We start from the raw sequence: 12,147 nt of genomic DNA on the forward strand, positions 1-12,147 counted from the left end.
ATAACCAACCCACTGTTCAAAATCCCTCTGAGGACAGTAAGAGCCCAGAGAGGAATATTATTGGCGTTCAAACGCCAGAAAGGGAAGGAAAGTTGGTGTTAAACGCCCATTCCTTGCCCAGTTCTGGCGTTCAAACGCCAGAAAAGGAAGAGAAGTTGGCGTTTAACGCCCAAACTTCACCCATTCCTGGCGTTCAAACGCCAAGGGAAGATCAGACACCTGAGAGTACTGACAGTAATCCCTCTAAAAAGGCTTCTTCAACCACTTCTGTAAGGAATAAACCTGCAGCATCTAAGGTTGAAGAATATCAAGCCAAGATGCCTTATCCTCAGAAACTCCGCAAAGCGGAACAGGATAAGCAATTTGCCCGCTTTGCAGACTATCTAAGGACTCTTGAAATAAAGATTTCGTTTGCAGAGGCACTTGAGCAAATACCTTCTTATGCTAAGTTCATGAAGGAAATCTTAAGTCATAAGAAGGATTGGAGAGAAACTGAAAAAGTGTTTCTCACTGAAGAATGCAGTGCAGTCATTCTGAAAAGCTTACCAGAAAAGCTTCAAGATCCGGGAAGCTTTCTGATACCATGCACATTAGAAAGCACTTGCACCAAGACAGCCCTATGTGATCTTGGAGCAAGCATCAATCTAATACCTGCATCCACTATCAGAAAGCTTGGGTTGACTGGAGAAGTCAAGCCAACCAGGATCTGCCTCCAACTTGCTGATGGCTCCATTAAACATCCGTCAGGCATAATAGAGGATATGATTGTCAAGGTTGGGCCATTTGCCTTTCCAACTGACTTTGTAGTGCTGGAAATGGAGGAGCACAAGAGTGCAACTCTCATTCTAGGAAGACCTTTCCTAGCAACTGGACGAACTCTCATTGATGTACAAAGAGGGGAAGTAACTTTGAGAGTCAATGAGGATGAGTTCAAGTTGAATGCTGTAAAAGCTATGCAGCATCCAGACACAACAGAAGACTGCATGGGCGCTGACATTATTGACTCTCTGGTAGAAGAGATCAATATGGCTGAAAGCCTAGAATCAGAGCTTGAGGACATCTTCAAGGATGCTCAACCTGATCAAGAAGAACCAGAGGAGGCAAGGGAATTTTCGAAAATTCCTCAGGAAGAGGATAAGCCTCCTAAGCCTGAACTCAAACCACTACCACCATCCCTGAAATATGCATTTCTGGGAGAGGGTGACACTTTTCCAGTAATTATAAGCTCTGCCTTAAATTCACAGGAAGAGGAAGCACTGATTCAAGTGCTAAGGACACACAAGACAGCTCTTGGGTGGTTCATAAGTGATCTTAAGGGCATTAGCCCAGCTAGATGCATGCACAAGATCCTATTGGAGATATGCCAAACCAGTGGTCCAACCACAGAGGAGGCTAAATCCTGCCATGAAGGAGGTGGTGCAGAAAGAGGTCACTAAATTACTAGAGGCTGGGATTATTTATCCTATTTCTGATAGCCCCTGGGTGAGCCCTGTCCAAGTTGTTCCCAAAAAGGGAGGCATGACAGTGGTTCATAATGAAAAAAATGAACTGGTTCCTACAAGGACAGTCACAGGGTGGCGCATGTGTATTGACTACAGAAGGCTCAACACAGCCACCAGAAAGGATCATTTTCCTTTACCATTCATAGACCAAATGCTAGAAAGACTAGCTGGTCATGATTACTACTGCTTTTTGGATGGCTATTCAGGCTACAACCAAATTGCAGTAGATCCTCAGGACCAAGAGAAGACAGCATTCACTTGCCCTTCTGGCGTGTTTGCCTATAGAAGGATGCCTTTTGGTCTGTGCAATGCACCTGCAACCTTTCAGAGGTGCATGCTCTCTATCTTCTCAGATATGGTAGAGAAATTTCTGGAAGTCTTCATGGATGACTTTTCAGTATATGGAGACTCATATAGCTCCTGTCTTAACCACCTAGCACTTGTCCTGAAAAGGTGCCAAGAAACTAACCTGGTTTTAAACTGGGAGAAATGTCACTTTATGGTGACTGAAGGAATTGTCCTTGGGCACAAAATTTCAAGCAGGGGAATAGAGGTGGATAAGGCAAAGGTAGAGGTAATTGAGAAATTACCTCCACCTGCCAATGTTAAGGCAATCAGAAGCTTTCTGGGGCATGCAGGATTTTACAGAAGGTTCATAAAGGATTTTTCGAAAATTGTAAAACCTTTAAGTAACCTGCTAGCTGCTGACACACCATTTGTGTTTGACACACAGTGTCTGCAGGCATTTGAGACCCTGAAAGCTAAACTGGTCACAGCACCAGTCATCTCTGCACCAGATTGGGCATTACCATTTGAATTGATGTGTGATGCCAGCGATCATGCCATTGGTGCAGTGTTGGGACAGAGGCATAACAAACTTCTGCATGTCATTTACTATGCTAGCCGTGTTCTAAATGATGCACAGAAGAATTACACAACCACAGAAAAAGAATTACTTGCAGTGGTTTATGCCATTGACAAGTTTATCCTACCTAGTGGGATCAAAGGTGATTGTGTACACTGACCATGCTGCTCTTAAATACTTACTCACAAAGCAGGATTCAAAACCCAGGCTTATAAGATGGGTGTTGCTTCTGCAAGAGTTTGATATAGAAATAAGAGACAGAAAAGGGATAGAGAACCAAGTAGCTGATCATCTGTCCCGAATAGAACCAGTAGCTGGGGCGTCCCTCCCTTCTACTGAGATCTCTGAGACTTTCCCAGATGAGTAACTCTTTGCCATTCAGGAAGCTCCATGGTTCGCAGATATTGCAAACTATAAAGCTGTGAGGTTCATACCCAAGGAGTACAGCAGAGTGCAAAGAAAGAAATTAATTTCAGATGCCAAGTACTACCTCTGGGATGAACCATATCTCTTTAAGAGATGTGCTGACGGAGTGATCCGCAGATGTGTATCCAGAGAAGAAGCACAAAGGATCCTATGGCATTGCCATGGATCACAGTATGGAGGGCATTTTGGAAGTGAGCGAACAGCCACTAAAGTCCTCCAGTGTGGCTTCTACTGGCCTACTCTCTATAAAGATTCCCGAGAGTTTGTGCGTAACTGTGACAGTTGCCAAAGAGCTGGTAACCTGCCTCACGGATATGCCATGCCTCAACAAGGGATATTAGAGATAGAATTGTTTGATGTATGGGAGATTGACTTCATGGGGCCATTCCCACCATCATACTCAAACACTTACATTCTGGTGGCGGTAGACTATGTATCTAAGTGGGTAGAAGCAATTGCTACACCCACTAATGATACCAAGACCGTGCTCAAATTTCTCCAGAAACACATCTTCAGCAGATTTGGTGTTCCCAGAGTACTAATCAGTGATGGGGGCTCTCATTTCTGCAACAAATAGCTATCCTCTGCTATGGTTAGATATGGAATTAGCCATAAAGTGGCAACTGCGTATCATCCACAGACAAATGGGCAAGCTGAAGTCTCTAACAGAGAGCTAAAAAGAATCCTAGAACGGACTGTAATAGCCCGAAGAAAGGATTGGGCAAAGAGCTTGGATGATGCTCTGTGGGCATACAGAACATTCAAGACTCCTATAGGAACTTCTCCATACCAATTGGTGTATGGGAAGGCCTGTCATCTGCCCGTGGAACTGGAACATAAAGCCTACTGGGCAACCAGGTTCCTGAACATGGACGCACAGTTAGCTGGTGAAAAGAGATTGCTCCAGCTAATGAGCTAGAGGAGTTCAGACTCATGCCTTTGAAAATGCAAAATTTATAAGGAAAAGGCAAAGAAATGGCATGACAAGAAGTTGTCAACCAGAGTCTTTGAGCCAGGACAAAAAGTTCTGCTCTTCAACTCTAGGCTCAAATTGTTTCCAGGAAAACTCAAATCCCGGTGGAGGGGTCCATATGTGATTACAGGAGTCTCACCATATGGATATGTTGAGCTTCAGGATATTGATTCTGACAAAAAGTTCATTGTTAATGGACAGAGAATCAAGTATTATCTTGAAGGCAATTTTGAGCAGGAGTGCTCAAAACTGAGACTTGAGTCTCAGTGAAGGTCCAGCTAAAGACAGTAAAGAAGCGCTTGCTGGGAGGCAACCCAGTCATTAGGAGGTTATATGATTTGTTCTTACAGAGGCAAGTATCAAAATGAAGGAATTCACAGAGTTACAGAAGGATTCAGCTCAAAAAGCAGAGAAATGAGCTTACTGGCGAAAAAACGCCAGTAAGGGGCATTTTGGGCGTTAAACGCCAGAATGGGCACCATTCTGGGCGTTTAACGCCAGGTGTGCAGCATCCTGGGCGTTTTGGAAAAACGCCCAATGACAAAGGAATTCTGGCGTTTAACGCCAGCCAGGGCACCTGGCTGGGCGTTAAACGCCCAAAAGGGGCAACAAATGGGCGTTAAACGCCAGAATGGGTGCCATTCTGGGCGTTTAACGCCAGCAAGGTGGGGGGACCACAATTTTGTTTTCAAATCAAATTTTTTTCAAACTTTCCTTTTCTCACCCATACTTTTCTACAAAATCACACTTCAATCATTCATCATTCACTTTCAAATCTTCAAAAATCAAAACCATTCTTCAAATTTATTTCAAATCAATTACAAACATTGTTCAAAAATTTTACCCTTTTCTCAATTTCTTTCCATATCTTCTCAATATCCTTTCAAATTTCTCTCTTTTTTCTTCGAAAACTCCCCTCCCCCTTATAAATACACGTTTGGCTCCCTCATTACACCACACCATTCGAATTTCCTCTTCCTCCCCCCTCTCTTCTCTCTTTTCTTTTGCTTGAGGACAAGCAAAACCTCTAAGTTTGGTGTGCTTTTCCGTGATCACTAAGCCAAGATTCATCAATATCATGGCTCCTAAAGGAAAACAAACCAATTTAAGAGGAAAGAAAGAGACTAATCCAAAGAATCTTTGGAATCAAGAGAAGTTCTTAACTAAAGAACATGAAGACCATTATCACAAAATAATGGGTCTGAGGTCAGTGATCCCGGAAGTTAAATTTGATCTGAAAGAAGATGAATATCCGGGGATCCAAGAGCAAATTCGAAACGGATGGAAGTTCTAACCAATCCTGAGACAAAGGTTGGAAAGAACATGGTTCAAGAATTCTACTCAAATCTGTGGCTGACAGATAAGCAGAGAATGACTGGAACCACTTACCATACCTACAGAACTATGGTCAGAGGGAAAGTTATGTACTTTCATCTGGACAAAATAAGAGAAATCTTCAAGTTACCTCAACTGCAAGATGATCCTGACTCCTTTAATAGGAGGATGGTGAGAGTAGATAAAGGGTTGGATCAAGTTCTAGAGGACATATGCCTCCCTGGAACTAAGTGGATAACCAATTCTAAGGGTGTCCCTAACTAACTCAAGAGGGGAGACCTCAAACCAATTGCAAGAGGTTGGCTAGACTTTATTGGGCGTTCCATATTGCCCACTAGCAACCGTTCTGAGGTCACCATCAAGAGAGCAGTGATGATTCATTGCATTATGCTTGGAAAAGAAGTGGAGGTCCATCATGTGATTGCTTGTGAGATCTACACAATTGCAAATAAGAATTCCACTGAAGCCAAACTGGCTTACCCAAGCTTGATCTCCTTGCTCTGTAAAGAGGCTGGGGTGAAGATGGGAGTAGATGAATTCATACCCATTGAACATCCAATCACCAAGAAGTCAATGGAAGGACAAATGCAAGAAAACTCTATCAAAAGGAGGGCGCAGGAGTTCCTCCCTGAATTTCCTGAAATTGGCTACTGGGCCAGCCTAGGAGCATCTATCACCAAGTTGCAAGAAACTATGGAGCAACTTAGGGAAGAACAGCAGAATCAGAACTGCATTCTCTGCAAATTGCTGAAGGAACAAGAGAAGCAGGGGCGTGAAATCCAAGAGATGAAACGCCAAAAGCTCTCCTCTCAAGCTGAGGGAGCATCCACTTCTCAAAATCAAGGTTGTTGAGTCCTAACTCTGTGAAAACCTCTATCATTAGGAGCCTATTTGCGTTTTTCTTTTGTTTTTCTATTCCTATTTTTATTTTATTTTTTTTAGTCTCATCTTATATCTATATTTGAGTCTTGTTCTTAATTCATAATTAATAAAATTTAAAGTTTATGCCTTAAAGCTATGAATGTCCTATGAATCCATCACCTCTCTTAAAAGAAAAATGCTTTAATCACAAAAGAACAAGAAGTACAGGATTTCGAATTTATCTCTGAAACTAGTTGAATTGGTTTGATGTGGTGACAATACTTTTTGTTTTCTGAATGAATGCTTGAACAGTGCATATGTCTTTTGAATTTGTTATTCATGAATGTTAAAATTGTTGGCTCTTGAAAGAATGATGAAAAAAGAGACATGTTATTGAGGATCTGAAAAATCATAAAAATGATTCTTGAAGCAAGAAAAAGCAGTGAATCAAAAAAAAAAATTTCGAAAAAAAGAAAGAAATAAAAGTTATGATCCAAGGCAAAAAGAGTGTGCTTAAGAACCCTGGACACCTCTAATTGGAAACTTTAGCAAAGCTGAGTCACAATCTAAAAAGGTTCACCCAATTATGTGTCTGTGGCATGTATGTATCAGGTGGTAATACTGGAAGACAGAGTGCTTTGGGCCACAGCCAAGACTCATAAAGTAGCTGTGTTCAAGAATCATCATACTTAACTAGGAGAATCAATAACACTATCTGGATTCTGAGTTCCTAAAGAAGCCAATCATTCTAAATTTCAGAGGATAGAGTGAGATGCCAAAACTGTTCGGAGGCAAAAAGCTACTAGTCCCGCTCATCTAATTGGAACTATGTTTCTTTGATATTTTGGAGTCTATAGTATATTCTCTTCTTTTTATCCTACTTTTGATTTTCAGTTGCTTGGGGACAAGCAACAATTTAAGTTTGGTGTTGTGATGAGCGGATAATTTGTACGCTTTTTGGCATTGTTTTTAGTATGTTTCTAGTATCTTTTAGTTAGTTTTTAGTATATTTTTATTAGTTTTTAGTTAAAATTCACTTTTCTGGACTTTACTATGAGTTTGTGTGTTTTTCTGTGATTTCAGGTATTTTCTGACTGAAATTGAAGGTTCTGAGCAAAAATCTGATTCAGAGACTGAAAAGGACTGCAGATGCTGTTGGATTCTGACCTCCTTGCACTCGAAGTGGATTTTCTGGAGCTACAGAAGCCCAATTGGCGCGCTCTCAACGGCGTTGGAAATTAGACATCCTGGGCTTTCCAGCAATATATAATAGTCCATACTTTGTCTAAGATTTGATGGCCCAATTCGGCGTAGCAATTCGGCTTGAGAAATTCCAGCGTTAAACGCCGGAACTGGCATAAAACTTGGAGTTAAACGCCCAAACTGGCATGAAAGCTGGCGTTTAACTCCAGAAAAGGTCTCTACACGAAAATGCTTCATTGCTCAGCCCAAGCACACACCAAGTGGGCCCGGAAGTGGATTTTTATGTCATTTACTCATTTCTGTAAACCTTAGGATACTAGTTTACTATTAATAGGATCTTTTGACATTGTATCAAGTACCTCATGACACTTTACACGTTTCTTTGTGTACTTCTTACAGCATGAGTCTCTAAACCCCATGGTTGGGGGTGAGGAGCTCTGCTGTGTCTTGATGGATTAATGCAATTACTACTGTTTCTTATTCAATCATGCTTGCTTCGATTCTAAGATATCACTTGTTCTTAACCCGGATGAATGTGATGATCCGTGACACTCATCATCATTCTCAACTATGAACATGTGCCTGACAACCACCTCTGTTCTATTTTAGATTGAGTAGATATCTCTTGGATTCCTTAACCAGAATCTTCGTGGTATAAGCTAGAACTGATGGCGGCATTCAAGAGAATCCGGAAGGTCTAAACCTTGTCTGTGGTATTCTGAGTAGGATTCAATGACTGAATGAATGTGACGTGCTTCAAACTCCTGAAGGCGGGGCGTTAGTGACAGACGCAAAAGAATCACTGGATTCTATTCCGGCCTGATTGAGAACCGACAGATGGATAGCCGTGCCGTGACAGGGTGCGTTGAACATTTCCAATGAGAGGATGGGAGGTAGCCACTGACAACGGTGAAACCCTACATACAGCTTGCCATGGAAGGAGCCTTGCGTGTTTGATGAAGAAGACAATAGGAAAGCAGAGATTCAGAAGATAGAGCATCTCCAAAACCTCAACCTATTCTCCATTACTGCATAACAAGTACTTATTTCATGTTCTTTTGCTTTTTACAATCAATCCTGATAATTTCTGATATCCTGACTAAGAGTTACAAGATAACCATAGCTTGCTTCAAGCCGACAATCTCCGTGGGATCGACCCTTGCTCACGCAAGGTATTACTTGGACGACCCAGTGCACTTGCTGGTTAGTTGTGCGGGATTGCAAAAGTGTGATTGCAATTTCGTGCACCAGCTATAGCCTCAGCATTAGTTTGAGAAGACAACCACAAACAATAACCTATCTACTTTATTAGCAAAACTCTTCAGGGGGTAAAACTAAACTATCAAAAGATAGAGAAGTTCACATATGCCTTTATCATCACTTCCAAAAAGCTCCAACCTTATTTTCAAGCTCACACTATAAAAGTCCAAACTAACCAACCCATGAAGCATATTTTACAGAAGACGGATATTGCACAGAAGAATGCTACAATGTGCCATAGAACTGTCCGAATTTGACTTAAGGTATGAAACTCGAATACCAATCAAATTCCAGTATCTGGCCAATTTTGTGGCCAAATACACTGAAGCCCAGGAAAGTCTTACAACCTAGAATCTATATGTAGATGGATCATCCAATAAAGTTGGAAGTAGAGCAGGAGTGATTCTGGAGAATGAAGAAGGAACTTGGGTTGAACTCTCACTAAAGTTTGATTTTGCTACTTCTAACAATCAAGCAAAATATGAAGCCCTACTTGCTGGCTTAAAGCTGGCCAAGGAGGTCAAGATGGAAAGTTTGATCATGTTTAGTGACTCTTAAGTGATTACCTCCCAAGTTAACGGGACTTATCAGGCTAAAGATCCCAACATGAAGAAGTACTTGAAAGAAGCACGTAAATATTTAGCTCAATTCTCGAAGATAGAGGTTAAATATATAGCTCAAAAATCCAACATACGAGCTGACGCCCTTTCTAAACTAGCCAGTACCAAGACAGGGGGCAACAATAAAAGCTTGATCTAGGAAACTCTCCACACACCATCAGTAGTAAAGGAAGACGAAAAATCGGATACAATGGCCATATCCAATCAAAGCCTAGGATGGATGACCCCTATAATCGAATATCTTAAATTCAATATCATTCTTGGAGAAGAAAGAGAAGCAATGAGGCTCATAAGGGAAGCACAAAATTATACCCTGATCCACAATATTCTCTATAAAAGAGGAGTATTTACACCTCTATTGAAGTGTGTCACGACCTCCAAGACTAAAGAAGTCTTAAAATAAGTTCATAATGGCATATGTGAAAATTACTTAGAAGCAAGATCACTAGCTAAAAAAGTGATCCAAGCCGGCTTCTTTTGGCCGACCTTGCAAAGGGAGGCGACCGACTTCGTCAAAAAATGTCCTCCTTGTCAAAAGCATGCTAACTTTCATTTAGCACCTCCGGAGGAACTTATCAGTATCATCTCACCTTGGCCATTTGCAAAATGGAGTCTTGACCTTCTCGGTCCATTTTCACAGGCACCCGGGCAGGTAAAGTACCTCATAGTTGGGATTGATTATTTTACCAAGTGGATTGAAGCAGAACTCTTGGCAACCATCACAGCCCAAAGAACATTGTTACCCGATTTGGAGTCCCACACTCCATTACCACAGATAATGGAACTCATTTCACTAACTCAGCCTTCATAATTTTAGTGGCAAACCTAAAAATCAATCATCAGTTCACATCGGTAGAACACTTCCAAGCCAATGGACAAGCAGAAGCTACGAATAAAGTCGTACTGGCCGAGCTTAAACGCCGGCTACAAGACGCTAAGGGAGCATGGGCAGATGAGCTCTCTCAAGTCTTGTGGGCATATCGGATAACTCTCCACTTAATAATTAGGGATTCACCTTTCTGACTTGCTTACAGCATAGAAGCCATGATTCCTGTGGAAATCACTGAAAAATCTCCAAGAGTTAGATTCTATGATGAAGTGATAAATATCCACGCATAAAAGGAAGAACTTGACCTTCTCCCAGAAGTCCGAGAACAAGCTCAGGTAAAAAAGGAAGCATTGAAGCAAAGGATGGCCTTGAGGTACAAGAAGAAAGTCATCAGAAGAAGTTTCGCCACAAACAACCTTATACTAATCTGAAATGACATCGAAGTTCAGAAGTCAAGCAAGGAAAAGCTGGTTGCAAACTGGAAAGGACTTTATAAGGTTATTGAAGTCTTAGGAAAAGGTTTCTATAAAGTGTCCGACCTAAAGGGCAACGAGCTCCCAAGGTCGTGGCACGCGTGTAACTTGAAGAGGTACTACAGTTAGAAAGCGCACCTTGCTCTTTGGTATACTCTTTTTCCCAACTTCGTGGTTTTTTCTCAAAAAAAGTTTTCTTGAAGAGAGTTTTAACGAGGCACTATAGCAAGGGCTAAGGGTAGAAGGAGAAATCCTTAGCAAGAAAACTTATGTGAATCTTTTCCTTTTATTAATGATAATTCATTTTATACCAATTTTTCCATCCAAACGCATTAAGTTAAGCTCGAAAAATCGCAAAAATTATTGCCCGACCTGAGTGGTCAGCAAGATGAAACGACGAGGTGCAAATTAGTGTAAGAAGTTATGTAAGCAGTTTATGTAACAGCCTACCACACAAAGCCTTACTCTATAGTCGTAACCATTAGATTCATTAATCATAACACTTTGTTCAAATCCTCAAGCTTAGATTCATTAACCCAAATTTTCTGTTAGTTTATTAATTCTATTCTCTCATGAGCGGGATAGAACCATCATCCTCACCGTGGGCCGAGCGAACCATCATCCCCGCATCCATGTCATCCGGTTCAACCAAGTATTTTTTCGGGAATAATTTAATTTAATGCTTTCAATATATTCTCACTCATTCCAGAACCTAAAAACTAGTTTTTGGACCTTAAACAGGGGTTGTAGAGGTGAAAAAGCATATTGGATAGGAAAAAATAATTAAAATAAATATCTTTTAAAAAACAGGACAGTCGTGTGTACGCATGCCTTGTGCGTATGCACGAGTTCACCTTTGCACGTACGTGCAAAAATGCGCACAAAAATTGTTCAATTCTGAAATGCAAGTTGTGCGTACGTAGGACTTGGCTTTTGTGTGTATGCATGATATGCACACGAAACCATTTCACTTCTGTAACACCCATCATGCGTACACATGGGCGTGCGTATGCATGACCTCAGTTTTTGTAACTTCTACAGAATTCAGTTTTTAACATCAATTATTAATCATTTGTAACTTCTTATACAAAATTCCGTTTTCTTTTATTCTTAAATAGATTTAAATCTCCTGTCATCACCTTTAATTTAAGATGAATTTCATTAAAATCTGAACTCCAAACGCCAAGTTATGACCCATCGAAATCGGTTAAAAACTACAATTTACCAATTTTAACATAATGCTCATTTACCAATCTTCTAAATTCATTACATTCCATTACCACCCAAAGCCAATTTTAGGCATCACCTTTAGACAAATACCAATTTCAATTCATTCCTTAGCCATTTAAAACCTAATTAACCAATCCAATCCATCAAAGACCTAACTTCGATTCAATTAGTCCTTTCCTAAGTTTTTTTTATACAAATCACTACCAACAATACATTTATTCAATCAAATCTCATCAATTCCACAACTAATCACAACATGGTAATTATCCAACTTACCATAACTTACCAAATAGGGATACCTCACCCTGTAAATTCTGTAAAATTAGAGAATAATTAACCAATAAATTAAATTTTAATAAAAGAAATTAGAAATGTAAATTTTATATTAAAATATGATAGAGCTAATTAAAACAAGAATTTTGACACTAATTTTAAAGAATTTGGCCCAAGATTGGGCCAAACGGGCTAGACCGATCAAATCAGGCCCAAAATGGCCCGAAAGCCCAACCTAATCAGCCCATACACTTAAAGAAGAATTAACTCTTCTTCCTCCATTCAGCAAGTCACGCT

The sequence above is a fragment of the Arachis stenosperma genome, chromosome 8 (assembly GCF_014773155.1).
Source record: "Arachis stenosperma cultivar V10309 chromosome 8, arast.V10309.gnm1.PFL2, whole genome shotgun sequence".
Lineage (NCBI taxonomy): Eukaryota > Viridiplantae > Streptophyta > Magnoliopsida > Fabales > Fabaceae > Arachis > Arachis stenosperma.